Source organism: Canis lupus, chromosome 8 (genome assembly GCF_011100685.1).
Source record: "Canis lupus familiaris isolate Mischka breed German Shepherd chromosome 8, alternate assembly UU_Cfam_GSD_1.0, whole genome shotgun sequence".
Classification (NCBI taxonomy): Eukaryota; Metazoa; Chordata; class Mammalia; order Carnivora; family Canidae; genus Canis; species Canis lupus.
Genome location: NC_049229.1, coordinates 63,289,125 through 63,302,407, shown reverse-complemented (window position 1 = coordinate 63,302,407; position 13,283 = coordinate 63,289,125). Strand labels below are relative to the sequence as shown.

Genomic DNA, 13,283 nt, shown 5'->3' with positions numbered 1-13,283 from the left:
CACTTAAAACACAGCAGTAAGAAAACAAACAACCCAATTCTAAAAATGAACAAAAGGTCTGAGCAGACATCTTTCCAAAGAAGATATACAAGGTAGTAAATAAGTATGTGAAGAGATGTTTACATCATGTGTCATCAGGGAAATGCAAATTAAAATGAGATACCAGGGCAGCCCCAGTGGTGCAGCAGTTTAGCGCCGCCTGCAGCCCAGGGCATGATCCTGGGGGCCCGGGATTGAGTCCCACGTTGGGCTCCCTGCATGGAGCCTGCTTCTCCCTCTGCCTGTGTGTCTCTGCCTCTCTCTCTCTCTCTCTCTCTCTCTCTATCTGTGTCTCTATGAATAAATAAATAAAATCTTTAAAAAATAAAAATAAAAAAAATAAAATGAGATACCATCATGCACTCCTCAGAATAGCTCGAATCAGGACCATCAAAATCTGACAACATCAAATGCTGGCAAGGATGCAGAGGAACTCTCATTTATTGCCGGTGTGAATGCCAAACACCTTGGAAGACAGTTTGGTGGTTTCTTACAAAACTAAACAGGGAGGGGGTGTTTTAGGTCAGTAAAACTATTCTGTATGATACCGTAATGGTGGATACGTGATACTATACACTTGTCAAAACCCATACAATGTACGACAGAGCAAACCCCAATATCAACTACAGATTCTAGTTCATAGTAACATATCAAAACTGGCTCACCAATGTCAGCAAATGTACCACAAGATGTTAATAATAGGGGACACAGTGTGTGTGAGGGAGGCATATGGGAAATCTCTGCACTAGCTCCTCAATTTTCTGTAAACCCAACACCACTCTAAAAAAATGAAATCCATTTACAAAAACAAGGAGGTGCATTTATATCTCCCTCCTTGGGCTGCTGTGAGGCTTGAATGAGACGACGAGGGACAAGCACTCGGTACAGGAGCTGATGTGCAAAAGGTCACCAACACCTGCCAACTGCTGAGGATGCTGTAGGGCTGTTGGAGGAGCTGGGCTGGATTCTGTCCCAGGGGAAGACCATGGCTAAACACTCGGGAGCTTTCAGGATCTACGTAGACAGGGTCTGAATTTCAAAGAGCACTCTGTTTTGTAAGATGGTAAGAGTTGGACACAGCTCACCACATTAGGCTTAAGAGGCAGACATCAGGAGGGAATGATCCAAGCACAAAGAAGCAGGAAATGAGGGACTGGACCAGGTCAGGGAGCACTGGCTCTGGTGGCTCCAGCACCACAGACCTAGTCTCTGCTTTTATGGGGCTGGCATTCTAGAATGCGGCTCGCCATCGATAGAATGATACAGAACTTGTGTGGTTCTAATGGGAAAGATTTTTTTCAAAGATTTATTTATTTATTTGAGAGAGAGAGAAAGTGCGGTGAGGATAGGCCGAGGCAGATGGAGAGGGGGAATCTCAAGCAGACTCCCCTGCTGAGCACAGAGCCCAACTTGGGACACAATCTCGTGACCCTGAGATCATGAGCTGAGATCACAACCTGAGCCAAAGCCGAGCCCAACGCTCAATCAACAGCTCCACCCAGACACCCCAGTGGGAAAGCTTTTCCAAAATGAAATGGAGGGAGCAGCCAAGCACCTGGAATGAGCTGTTTGCTCAGTTGCACAGAAGCTTTAGATCCATCAGAGGAAGATTCTAGAGTTCTTGCTTTGGGTTCTCCCTTCCTCCCATCTTCCCCTCAGCACGCCGGTGGTGGCAGGGGTGGTGCTCACACTCTGTGCTCCTCTGTTTAAGAATGCCACCGCAGGCACCGAGTCCCTTCTGCTCTCTGCTCTGAGAGTTGCAGATCATGGCCTCCTGGCAGTGTCAGTGGAATGGGAACCTGCCAATAAGGATCCAGAAGCAACAGGGCTCTGGGACTTCCGAGGCAGCCTCTGACTCAGCTTGGCATCGGAGAAGGCTGGTGTCTTTCCCTCCCAAGTAGCATTTTGGTGCTTCGGTCAACTCTCTACCAACCCCATCCTGTCCACGCCCTAGGAGTGCAACTCTGCACTGGCCTGTGACTTGCTTCCAAATAGGCTGTGGTGGATGTGACAGTGTCAGCTCTGACCCTAGACCTCGAGAGGTCTTGGGTGCTTTGGCTACCTCTCAGACCACTCTCAGCACCCTCCGGCCTGCATGGCACAGGCACATAGGTGACCCTGTGCAGCAGAGAATCCCCAGACACTTGTCCAGAAATCAGCCAACAGAACAGCCCAGACAACATATGCATAGCCTGAGGAGAAATAATAATGGTTATTTCAAACTCCTAAATTGGGGATATTTTATGCCACCATAGCTAACTAACTCAGGTATATTTTCTTTTTCTAAGATTTTTCCCCCTAGGTTTCTCTGCATGGCTATGATTATATGTACTGGGGCATATAACTGGGTAGCCAGGAATTTTCCATTTAGCTTTACATTCTACATTTTTTGTATAATCATCATTTTAATAATTGTTTAATAATACATGTTTACAACTAGGGGATGAGCAAACCATGACCTGAGGGGTAAATCCAGCCTGTCACCTGTTCCTACTAATAAAGGTATATCAGAACACAGCCTTGCTCATTAATTTATACACCGTCTATGGCTGCTTTTGAACTACGACAGGGGATTGAGTAGTTGCAACAGAGACCATATGGTTCCATGAGCTAAAAATATTTACTATCCGGCCCTTTTCAGAAAATATTTGCCAGCCTCTGTTTTAAACATGCTTTTGCCAAATTCTTTTCAAAACAATCATCACGGAAGAACTTCCTATATCCAGGACAGCATTCAGTGTTTGTTTTTTGTTTTAATCTTTGCACATTTTTAAAAAAAGATTTATTTATTTATTCATGGGAGACAAAGAGAGAGAGAGAGGCAGCGACACAGGCAGAGGGAGAAGCAGGCTCCATGCAGGGAGCCCCATGTGGGACTTGATCCTGGGACCCCAGGATCACATCCTAAGCCTAAGCCGAAGGCAGACACTCAACTGCTGAGCCCCAGGGTGTCCCTCTTTGCGTATTTTAAAGATAAGAAACCTAGTATCTTGTTTTGATTTGGGTGTCTTAGATTACTAGTAAGCCTGAGTATTTTTTCCACTTTTTATTTACTTCCTGGATTGTTTCTTTTGTGAATTCCCTATTCTCACTCATCTGCCAGAGGATAGTTCAGTTGTTTTGTTTACCAATTTATGTAAGCTCCTTATGTAATTAAAATAATGATCTTTAAAAGCCCAAAGACCAGATACGAGCCAATCAATCAATCAATCAATAAAGCATTAATCCACCTCTGTCGTAGGTGTCATAAATCCTGAAAACCTTTGCAGAGGCATTTCTGTCGTGTAGTCAGGTGACTTTGTGCAATGCCCTCAAGCTCCTGAACTCAGTTTCCTCATCTGCAAGACAAAAACAGAGTAATTTTTCCATGGTGTTCTCCTGGAAACAGTGAAAGCTGAAAAGCACTTGAGAAGAGAGAGGTGTTGTTGCTATCATTACTGCCCACGCAAATAAGCCAGTGGAAGACAAAGCATGGAATGCGTCCTGGCTGACTTTAAGGATGACATGGAGCCACGTGCGTGGCCCCAAAGCCAAAGTCAGGATTCTCTGAGTTACGAGTGAGAAAAAGCCCAGCTCAAACAGGCGTAAGCAGAGGAGGAAATCTGTCGGCTTCGGTAACTGTAAAGTGCACGGTTGCAGGTACAGCCAGATCCAGGAGTCCAGACAATCATGAGCACTCGCCTACTTTCTCTCCATCTCTCGAGTCTGCAATCCTCTGGTTTGCTTTGTTTTCAGGAAGGCTCTCCCCTGAGGATGCCCACAGATCCTGGCTCGCACTCAAGCAGCCCAGTGACCCTAGCACAAAGAGCAGACTTCCTATTCAGTGCTTCTAGGAAAACTTCCAAGGCCAGACTCCAAACCAGCAGGGGTCACGTGTCCTTCTGGAGCCCAAACCCTGTGACCGGGGTGTGGCACCAGCTGATGAGCTAGGCCTGGTGGATGGAATCTCTGCCTGAGAATGGGCGAGGCCGGGACCTGAGGGAAAGGAGGAGCTGACGCCAGACCGAGGGGGTGTGAGTATGGACAGACACATCTCTGCAGGTGCCCGAGGGTCCGCACGGGGAGCCAGGGGGGCCAAGCATCATATGAAGCGAACACTGCTTCAGGCAGACCACTTCCCTGTTTATCTGTTCTGTAGACTGAGCTTGCTGTAAGATTGTGTTTGGGGACCAGCTGCTGCTGCTGAGTTTGGACCTTCTTGATGCAGAAGGAAGCATATCCAGAGAAAAGGAAGGGGAGCCTCCCCATCCTGCGTTTTGCCAGTGGCCACTGAGGAACCAGCAGCAAGGCGACTCCGAGGAAGTGAGCATCACACTCTCAGAATGAGCATTTATTAGGCATCCACTGTGTGCTGGACCTGGGATTACAGCAAGAACAAGACACAGACCTATCCCCAGGGGGCTCACATTCAAACTGGGCAGACAGCAACACGGAAATAAGTATATACTGTCCTGCCTTATGGGGTAGTCCAGTGGGAAACCGCACGGGAAAATGTGAGAGGGTTAGGGGACACTTTAGCGAAGACGGCCAGGGAGAGGGCATCTTTGAGGAAGTGACATTGAGCTGAGAACCTTGAGAAGGAAACTCAAGAAAGGAGCATCCTGGCAGAGGGAGTAGCAGATGCAAAGGCCCCAGCGTGGGACAGTGCTCTGTGTCTTGGAGGAACAGATGCCAGCAGCTTTGGAGCATAGTAAGTAAGGGGGAGAGCAGATAAGGGTGAGCAAGGGGCCAGGTGATCAGGATTTTATGGGCTGTGGCAAGGAGGTCAGAGCACTGGTCCGGCACAGGGAGGAGGTAGCCGAGGAAGAGGGCGCAAGCTGGTTCTATGAGGCCAGAGCAAGGCCTGGCTCAAGAGGGTAGCAGTGACCAACGATAGGAAGACAGCTCCAATTCCAGCTCACTGAGACTTTTCCAGCAGTCAGTGCTGTCCTACCCTGGAATGGGTGTCCTGAAGGTAGTAAGCTCTCTGTCCCCAGAGGTATGCAACCAGGATACAATGACAGAAGGGGCTAGAATGCTGGGAGCAGAGGGCTCGGCAGAGGAAAACAGAACCAAACATGATAATAATGCTTAACAAAGTTTACAGTGGCAAAGGACCCACTTAAAACATTTTAGCAGCAGCCTGCTGCGATCAGAGCAATCTCTGGAAATGATTTATTTACATATAAAAATGAGACATTTCCCAACAGCCTCGAGACAGCCCCTGGGGTGAGGTTCTCATTGGACAGCGCCTCCCCGGGGCCAGGATGCCCGCCCCGAGTCGCCTCCAGCCTCGGCAGGGGGCTGATTGCCTCTCCAAGGGGAGGCGGGGGTGCCTGCCCTGCCAACATTCCAGAGAGTTACTTCTCCAAAATAACCTCACAGAAGCATTTAAATGTGCGACTGAGCATGAAGTACAGTCAACAATTTTATTCCAAGAATGCAAATGAATCCCCGAGGGGCCGGGAAGAGGTGAAACGCCCTGGTCCAGAAGCACCTTTTTTTTTTTTTTTTTTAAGGTTTGAGTAGGGCAGAGCAAATTCCACCCCCTCCAGCCAGAATTGGGGAAACTGAGGCTCCAGTGTTGCCTCGAGGTCACAGAGCCAGGAAAAGGCAGAGTGGGCTGGATCGTGGCTGCCAGATGCTTTCTACCCTGCATAGAATTACCCCATTAGGTCTCTATTCCTGCGCACTGAGCACACCTCCCCCCTCCCCCCGCCCCCCCCCCCCCCCCCGCTCCATGCAGGCAAGTAGCCCTGAAGGACAGGTGATCAGTCATTCTGTGGAAGGGAATCGCTCAGTGAACTTCCGCTGAGTCCACGCTGGTCACTGGTGACCAGGGGGGAGGTGTGGCCAGTGCTCTCAGCGGCATCTGCTGGGACCTCCTCTGGATGCTGCAGTCTGGCCTGGGTCCCTCCTCTCCCGAGGCTCCTCCTGGACCCCCTCGAGGGCCTGTCTATGTCCCTGTCCTAGTACTAATTAGCCTGGGGACACAACGGGGCACCGGAGGTAGGGGTGCTCGGCTTCCCTTTCTCTGCTGGAGCAAACTGCCTGGTTCCTCATTCCCTGGGGAATTATAACTCACTTTAAACAAGAAGGCGGATGGCTTCGTGGCTGCCTCCTCCAGCCTAGCAGTTTAGCACCACCTGACTTCCAATTAACATCATCAAGTTTCCCCTGACACCCGCCTCCTTCCAGATGCAAAAAAAGTTTGCTCAAGGGCAAGGCACATTTTTGCACATCCGTCAGCCATTGATTGAATACACATTGATTACCACCCACTCTGAGGCCAGTTCCTATATGATAATGGTTAGCGCTGGTGGCCAGCCAGTCCTGGGGGTGGGGGCGTGACACCCCTACTACAGACCAGGAGACCAGGCTCTGGGGGAGGCTCAGTAACCAGTGCAAGGCTGCTGCCCTGTGAGCCCTGGAGATAAGGTTTAACCCAAGACTGATCTCAGAGCCTGGCTGCAGCAGGGATGTCAGGGCTCCCGTGGTTAGAAGATCTATGAGAAGCCCCTGATAAGGGTCACCGAGCTCTACAAATGTCAACCGTCTCTGTTACTGGAGGTGCAGGTGAAGAGGTGCTGAGTTACACAGGTCACATCCCTCTAGAGCTTAGAGAATGACATGGAAGCGATGCGGTGGCCCCATGGACTCCACCATAAGACAGGCAGAGGTATCATGCCCCGGGGGTTACAGGAAGCATGGGTCCTGCCAGCAGAGGGAACCCAGGAAGGCTGCATGGAGAAGGGGGCTTAGGCTGGCCTGTTAGGATGGGGGAATTTCAGTGGGAACAATTCCTGCCTAATCCTAATGTGCAGAGAAGGGGTTCCGGGCTGGCACTCTGTCTTCCGGCCTTTGCCGTTTCCATGGGCAGAGCCTGCCACCCTCCCTGGTGGCCCTGAGGTCAATCCCCCAGCCGTTGCTGCTCCTACCCCAGAGCCCTCCAGGGGCCTGAGGACACACAGAGTGCCAGGGCTCTGCTCTTTCCCTGAGTGCAGCTTAGTTACTCCCCTCTTCTCCGCCGCTCTGAATGGAGTGTGAGCCTCCTGAGAGCAAGGACAGGTCTCTCCCTGTACTGCAGGTGTCCCGTGGCCTTTGCACCATCACTCCTCCTCCTTCCTGCTAGACACCCACCCCCGCCACGTGGCACCGACAAAAACCCCTTATGACCCTGAATCCAAACCAAAGGGTTCTGGGGTTGGAACAAGTCCCATCTTCCCTCCAGAGCTCCTGGAAGGATCAGGCGAGATGATTCGGGTTGGAGCCCTTCTGAAAAGTACAGAGCCCTCTCAGACTCTCTACACAAGCACGCACAGGAAATGGGTTTTTTTTGGGGGGGGGGTTCTTGGGGGGAGAGGGGCAGAGGGAGAGAGAATCTTAAACCAGCTCCATATCCATCAAGGAGCCCAGAGCCCAGCTGGGGCTCTATCTCACGACCTGAGCCAAAATCAAGAGTCAGACCCTTAAGGCTCTGAGCCTCCAGGTGCCCCAGGAAATGTTTGTTTTAATGAACTTTAAAATACTGGAATCCTTTGCTTGCTCTTTGCCTATGGAAAGTTTGGTTTTGCCAAATCCCCTAGAGCATGAGCTCTTGAATTAACCATCCATTCACTAAAAAACTGATGATTAATTATCAGTCAGATAGCCCCGATTAAGTGTCATCTACGTGTGCCATGGCCTGGAGGGGAATGCAGCCCTGCCCCCTTTGAGGAGCTCACAATCTCAAGAGGACAGGGCAGCTGGCCCTGGGGTCAGAGAAGAGGCAGTCACTCGGCCTGAGGGTGGGGGAAGGCAGCTGGGGGCCAGGACATCCAGGCTGGGTCTTAAAGGAAGAGTAGGAGACACCAGGGAGGAAGAGAAGACAGAAGGACAGCTTGAGCAAAGCTTGGAGGAGCAGGAGAGCGCGGGCGGGGCTCTCAGGAGCCCGGGCTTCCCTTCCTCACTTGTACGGAGCCTTTTCCCTTTGTAATATTTGTCAGCCAAATAAGTGCATATATAATCATATCGAATTTTCTATTCAGGATTTTGTTTCTTTCCTTAAAGGAATTCCCCAGGCTATGTTTCCAGCCCCACCGCGTTCCTAGAAATGCGTGTGGATCCGCCCTGCACAGAAACCTTGTGTCATACCAGGAAGCTGGGCTTGGGTCTCAGACTTGGCATATCCAGAATGAAACCCTCCGTGCACCCTCCAGATCTCTAACCAGCCCCTCCCCATGCAGTAAATGTGAGCTCAGGCCAGACCTCGGGGTCATCCAGGTGCTCAGGCCAGACTTCGGGGTCATCTCTGTGCCCCCTCCCACCCTATTGTCAACCTCTAGGAAGTCTTGTCTGTTCTGTATTCCAGAACTGCCCGGTCCATCTACCCTGAGCATCCCCCCAGCTCTCCACCACACCCGTACATCCACACTGCTTCCTCCAGGATCGGAGCCACCTGGATTTTTCTCCTGAGCTCCTGCCATGGCCTCTGTAGCCACTGCCCATTTCCCTTCCTGCCTCTGGCTCAGATTCTGTTTATGACTAAGCCATTCATCAAAAAGCCAAAAAGCACCAGCCACCCAGACACGTGGCTTCTCCCCCACCTCCACCTGCCTGTCCCCCAGCACTGACCCAGAGCAGAGGACACCTGGCTACCTCCCCCCAGAGTCCTGCACCGCACCTGTTTCAGATGAGGAACTTCTCAGCAGACTCATCACCCTCATCCATACCAGAGAGAGAACCACCTCCTCCCCGCCCTGCCTGTTGTCCAGACGTGAAATAAGGTAATGGGTATAAACTTGTTTATTCAAGTTGTGCAAATATAAGAGATCAAGATCCAAAAACATTTATGAGGGCTGCTGAACACAAACACGTTGGCATAAGCCCTCTGCTGGCAGCAGCCAGGTGGGTGGCAACAGTCAAATAAACCACTTTGCTGTTGTGTTCAACATTTCTGAGCCCACAATTTGCCAGGCCAGGTGCCAGACCAGCTATGGGGGACCCACGATGAGGAAGGCAGAGTCCCCACTCTCGGGTGGCAGGACAGAGTTTGCAGACATGGAGGCGGAAGGGGCTGGCTCTAAATATATCACAAAGTCGAAGGAGCAGCGCTTCTGCGTGATCAAAGCCCCCTAAGGAGCATAAGTGACTCATCCTGGCCATCTGCACTTGCCTGCCACCTCCTTCACACTGCTTCCACCCCGGCTGCCCCATATTTAACCTGAGGAGATGGGGAAGCAGTCCAGGATTGGTGGTGGGAGTGCACGCGTACCCATGCTCCCCCTCCCCGCCCCGCCCCAGTCCTCTGCCTGGGATCCAAGGAGCTCTGGCACCCTGCCTTCAGGCGCTGCTCCTCCCTGGCCCCTCTCTCTGTGCCTGCTGGGACGGGTTGGTGGCTCCAGCTGGAATGCCTTCCTCACTTCACTGCCCCTCCTGACTCCCCCACTGAGCTCCACCTCCTCTTTTGCAAAACTCATCCTCAAGTCTCCAAGTGGGCGGGCTGGGCTTCCTCTGGTCCTCCCGTGAGCATTCTGTCAAAAATCATAATTTCTCGATTTGCTTGTCAACTCATGCCCAGGACAAACACAGGGGAAAGGCCTAACTCACCCCTGGGTCTCCAATACCAAACAGAGCCTGGCGTGTAGTAGGTGCTCAGTGAACGTTTCATGAAGGGATGAATGGGTGGGGAAGCATCCCTGCCGGCTTTCTGTGGGTGAGGCCATCCTCATCTTCTTACCACATTCCTCTAAGGCTGGGAACTATGTTTCCCAGATTCCTCTCTGTCATGGGTTAAATTGTGTCCCTCCCCCCAAACCTGTATGTTGAAGTCCTAACCCCCAATATCTCAGAAGGTGACCTTATGTGGGATTAGAGGGCTTACAGATGTAATTACTTAGGATGAGGTCATGCTGGACCAGGGGAGGCCCCAATCCAATATGACCTTCTAAAAAGGGGACATTTGGGCACAGACATGCACTCAGGGAGAACACATCGTGAAGACAAAGACAGGGATCGAGGTGATGCTTCTACAGCCAAGGATGCCAGAGATTGCCTGCAAACCCCCAGCAGCTCGGGGAGAGGCCTGGAGCGTGTTCTTCACTCCCACCCCCTCACCCCAGCCTCAGAAGGAACCAGCCCCATCGTCGACACCTTGATCTTGGACTTCTGGCCTCCAAGACTGTGGGACAATACATTTCTTTTGGTTAAGCTGCCAGCCTGGTGCTGTTCCTACAGCCCAGAGAACTGAGGCAGCTTCTGGTTGGGGCTTGCCAGTGTCACCAGCTCTCTTGCAACTGGGAGGTACAGTTACTCTTGGGAGGCCGTGGAGGTTGGGGCCAACCACTCCCTTAGATGCAGGGCTTCTCTGACCACCTCATGAGCACTGTCTGTGGGGACCCCCACACCTAGTCGCTCCCCTGCTCTGGGGCCTTTGGGCTGAGGTTTGGTGACTGTGTCACCAGAGCCTCCAGAGGCCCCAGCTCTCCCCAGGCTCTGCAAAACTCCCCTCCTCCACTGCAGCCCTGTTCCCGAGCCACTTGGCAGTAGCTGTTTTCCTGACCAAATGCAGACTGATCCAAACTTCAGGATGCCGTGACGTGGGCACTGTTGCTGGGCCAGATTCCTGCCAGATGCCACCCTCACTCCCTAAGGTGATGCAGTCTGCATCAAAAAGTCAATGAACGGGCCACCAGGAGTGTTTGCTCATGGTGACAGTCATGGTGACAGGCATACTGATGGATGAGTTTTCATCTCTCAGCTGTTACTGTGACCCCCGGTCATGCCGACCCGAGAGAGCCCCCTTTCCGGGGCGACCCCGTCACTCACCCAGCAGAAGCAGGTGCTGCGTCCTGAAACCACCCTGTCTGCTGCCTGCAAAGCTGGAAGGGCTGAGAGAGCTTTCCTAGGAATGTGTGGGGACCAGCCACAGATGCCACGTGGGCTCGAGGGTGGCACGTGCCACGACCTCCCCTCAGATTGCAAGCACACTCTGCCACTCACCCTGATTGGTCCTGGAAGAAGCTTCCTAGAACCAAGCCGTCAGGCGTGTCCCTGGTGAGGAAGGACCTGTTTTAACAGATACCTCAAAAGCCTAGAAACTCAGAAGGATCCTAATGAATCTAACACAAAGCTCCCAAGGGATCCTCAGACTCTGAAGCGTCCACACTGGTCTTTGGCCTCCCTTCTACCATCTGCACGTCCCTCCACCTGCAGGGCATCCCAGAACCTGGCCCCCAAACATTGTATTCCTCCCCTTCCTCCACACTCTTGCACTCATGTTTCTGATCACCTTGTTAAGCTATAGGTCAAGAGGCAATAGTACCAATCCCCACTTCCTAAAGGGGAAACGGAGCCCCAGAGGGGCTAAGCATCACACAGGGAGTAAGTGGTGAAGTTGAGGGCGGGCTTCTACTTCCAACATCAGAGCAGGAATTTTCAAGCTTTAAAGAGGGGGTAACTCATGCTCAAAATGCAGATTCCTGGGCCCTGCACCCAGTGGTTTTGATTCAGCGGCTCTGGCTGAGCCTCTGGCTGATCCTCAAGAACAAACACTCCAAGGCCCTATTCCGGTTAAGACCCCTTTATTGTGATGGCTCAAATCCCACGTCCTCCACTCACCAACCATAAGACACTGGATGAGACATTTAACCTCTTCTGGTCCTGATCTTCTCCTCTGTAAAATGGGGAGCATGTTGGGACCTGCTTCAGAGCTGTTATGAATTTGAAATGAGTTCATATACAGAAAATACTCGGAACAATGCCTACATGGTAAGCCTTTGACAGCTATTAAGCTGTCTTTATTATTACAACCATTCATGTGGTTGTTATTACGGTGTTATTATTTCCAGGGGTGCCTGCCTTGTCTATACAATAAAATTCTAAACTTCTGAAGTATGCACAGCTTAGCGCAGGCTGGAATATGCAGAGGATAATAAATACTCATTGAGTGTGTAAATTAATCATTAAATGCACAAGTAATCACATCTTGTGATTAATATATGAGGGAATAGACCATAATGATCAGAGCAACAACATTAAATAATAGTATTATTGATCACTTGTTGATCACTTAATACATTCCACAATTCCATTTCTCATTGCAATGAGAAAATCGAAACATAAAGAACTTTAGCAATTTGTTCATGTTCTTGAGCTACTGAGTACTTGACCTGGTATCTTACTCCAAATTTTCTAGCACAAGAACCCGTGCTCTTCTTTTTTATTTTTTAAGATTTTGTTTCCTCTGAAAGAGAAAGCAGGGTAGAGGGGCAGAGGGAGCCAGAGACAAGCAGACTCCCTGCTGAGTGGGGAGCCTGACTCAGGGCCCAATACCACGACCCTGAGATCGTGACCTGAGCTGAAACCAAGAACTGGACACTCACCTGAATGAGCCACCCAGGAACCCCGAACTCATACTTTTCTTAACCACAGCACTGTGTTGGTTTTCTCTTATTAAACCTGAAAAGTTGCTAGCTAGCAGTTAGTGGAAAAGTTGCTAGAAGTTGCTTGCTAGCCTTTCCAGGGGAGTAACTGAATCTTGTTCAACTTTATTTACCTAGCGCCAGGCAAAGAACTTAAGATAAAGTAGACACTCAAGGAGATGAGTATTTGGTGTGTTTGCATGGACGGATGGGGGGATGGATAGGTAGGATGATGAGTGGATGGATAAGTGGAGGGAGCAGATGGGTGAATGAATAAGTTTCCAATTAGATGGGTGGCTGAGTAGATGTGTGTGTGGGCAAATAAGAGTATGAGTAAGTTGAAGGATGGGCATGTGGCTGAGTAGGTGGCGTGAAAGAGTACCCTCTTCATTTATTCCGCAGAGTGACACTCAAAGATCCCTGAGACAGGGATATGTGGACAACAGATGTGCATTTGGAGATGAAAGAGACTGAGAAATCATTGCTGGCAGAGCTGTTCCTGGAAGGGAGATGAAGGCGAGAAGGCACATCTGGGTTACAGGAAGAGGCGGCCCCTCATTCAACATCTTTAGCCTAGGAGGGCCCAGGGCTCCGCACTGAAGGCATTAATTGGATTTCATTAAAGTGAAATAGATTTCCTAGCCCGGGAAGAGCTTGTCCATTAATTTCACACATGCTCTACTGGAAGAAGCCATGAGGAGGGACGGGCAGCCCCAGCCTACCGAGGCTGAGATCGGAGCTGGGAACATGGCAGTTTGGTGCAGTGCTTGGGCTCTGAGCACCTGTTCTGTGCCAGTGCTGAGGCTGGACATTGGGTGAGCAATGATGAAGCAGATGCAAGCACTGCCCCCAGTAACTCCATCT

The 13,283-nt window shown here is 50.8% G+C and overlaps 1 long non-coding RNA gene across 2 annotated transcripts; it reads left to right on the top strand.

Annotated features, from left to right (window-relative positions):
* The first annotated feature begins 3,932 nt into the window (after positions 1–3,932).
* On the top strand, positions 3,933–13,038 carry LOC111097243. 2 transcript variants are annotated; one of them, XR_005362944.1, is made up of 3 exons: positions 3,933–4,052; positions 8,369–8,783; positions 12,822–13,038. It is a non-coding gene; the product is annotated as an uncharacterized LOC111097243 (long non-coding RNA). The 2 variants fall into 2 exon arrangements; XR_005362945.1 differs by having other exon boundaries at positions 3,958–4,080.
* The last annotated feature ends 245 nt before the right edge of the window (positions 13,039–13,283 follow it).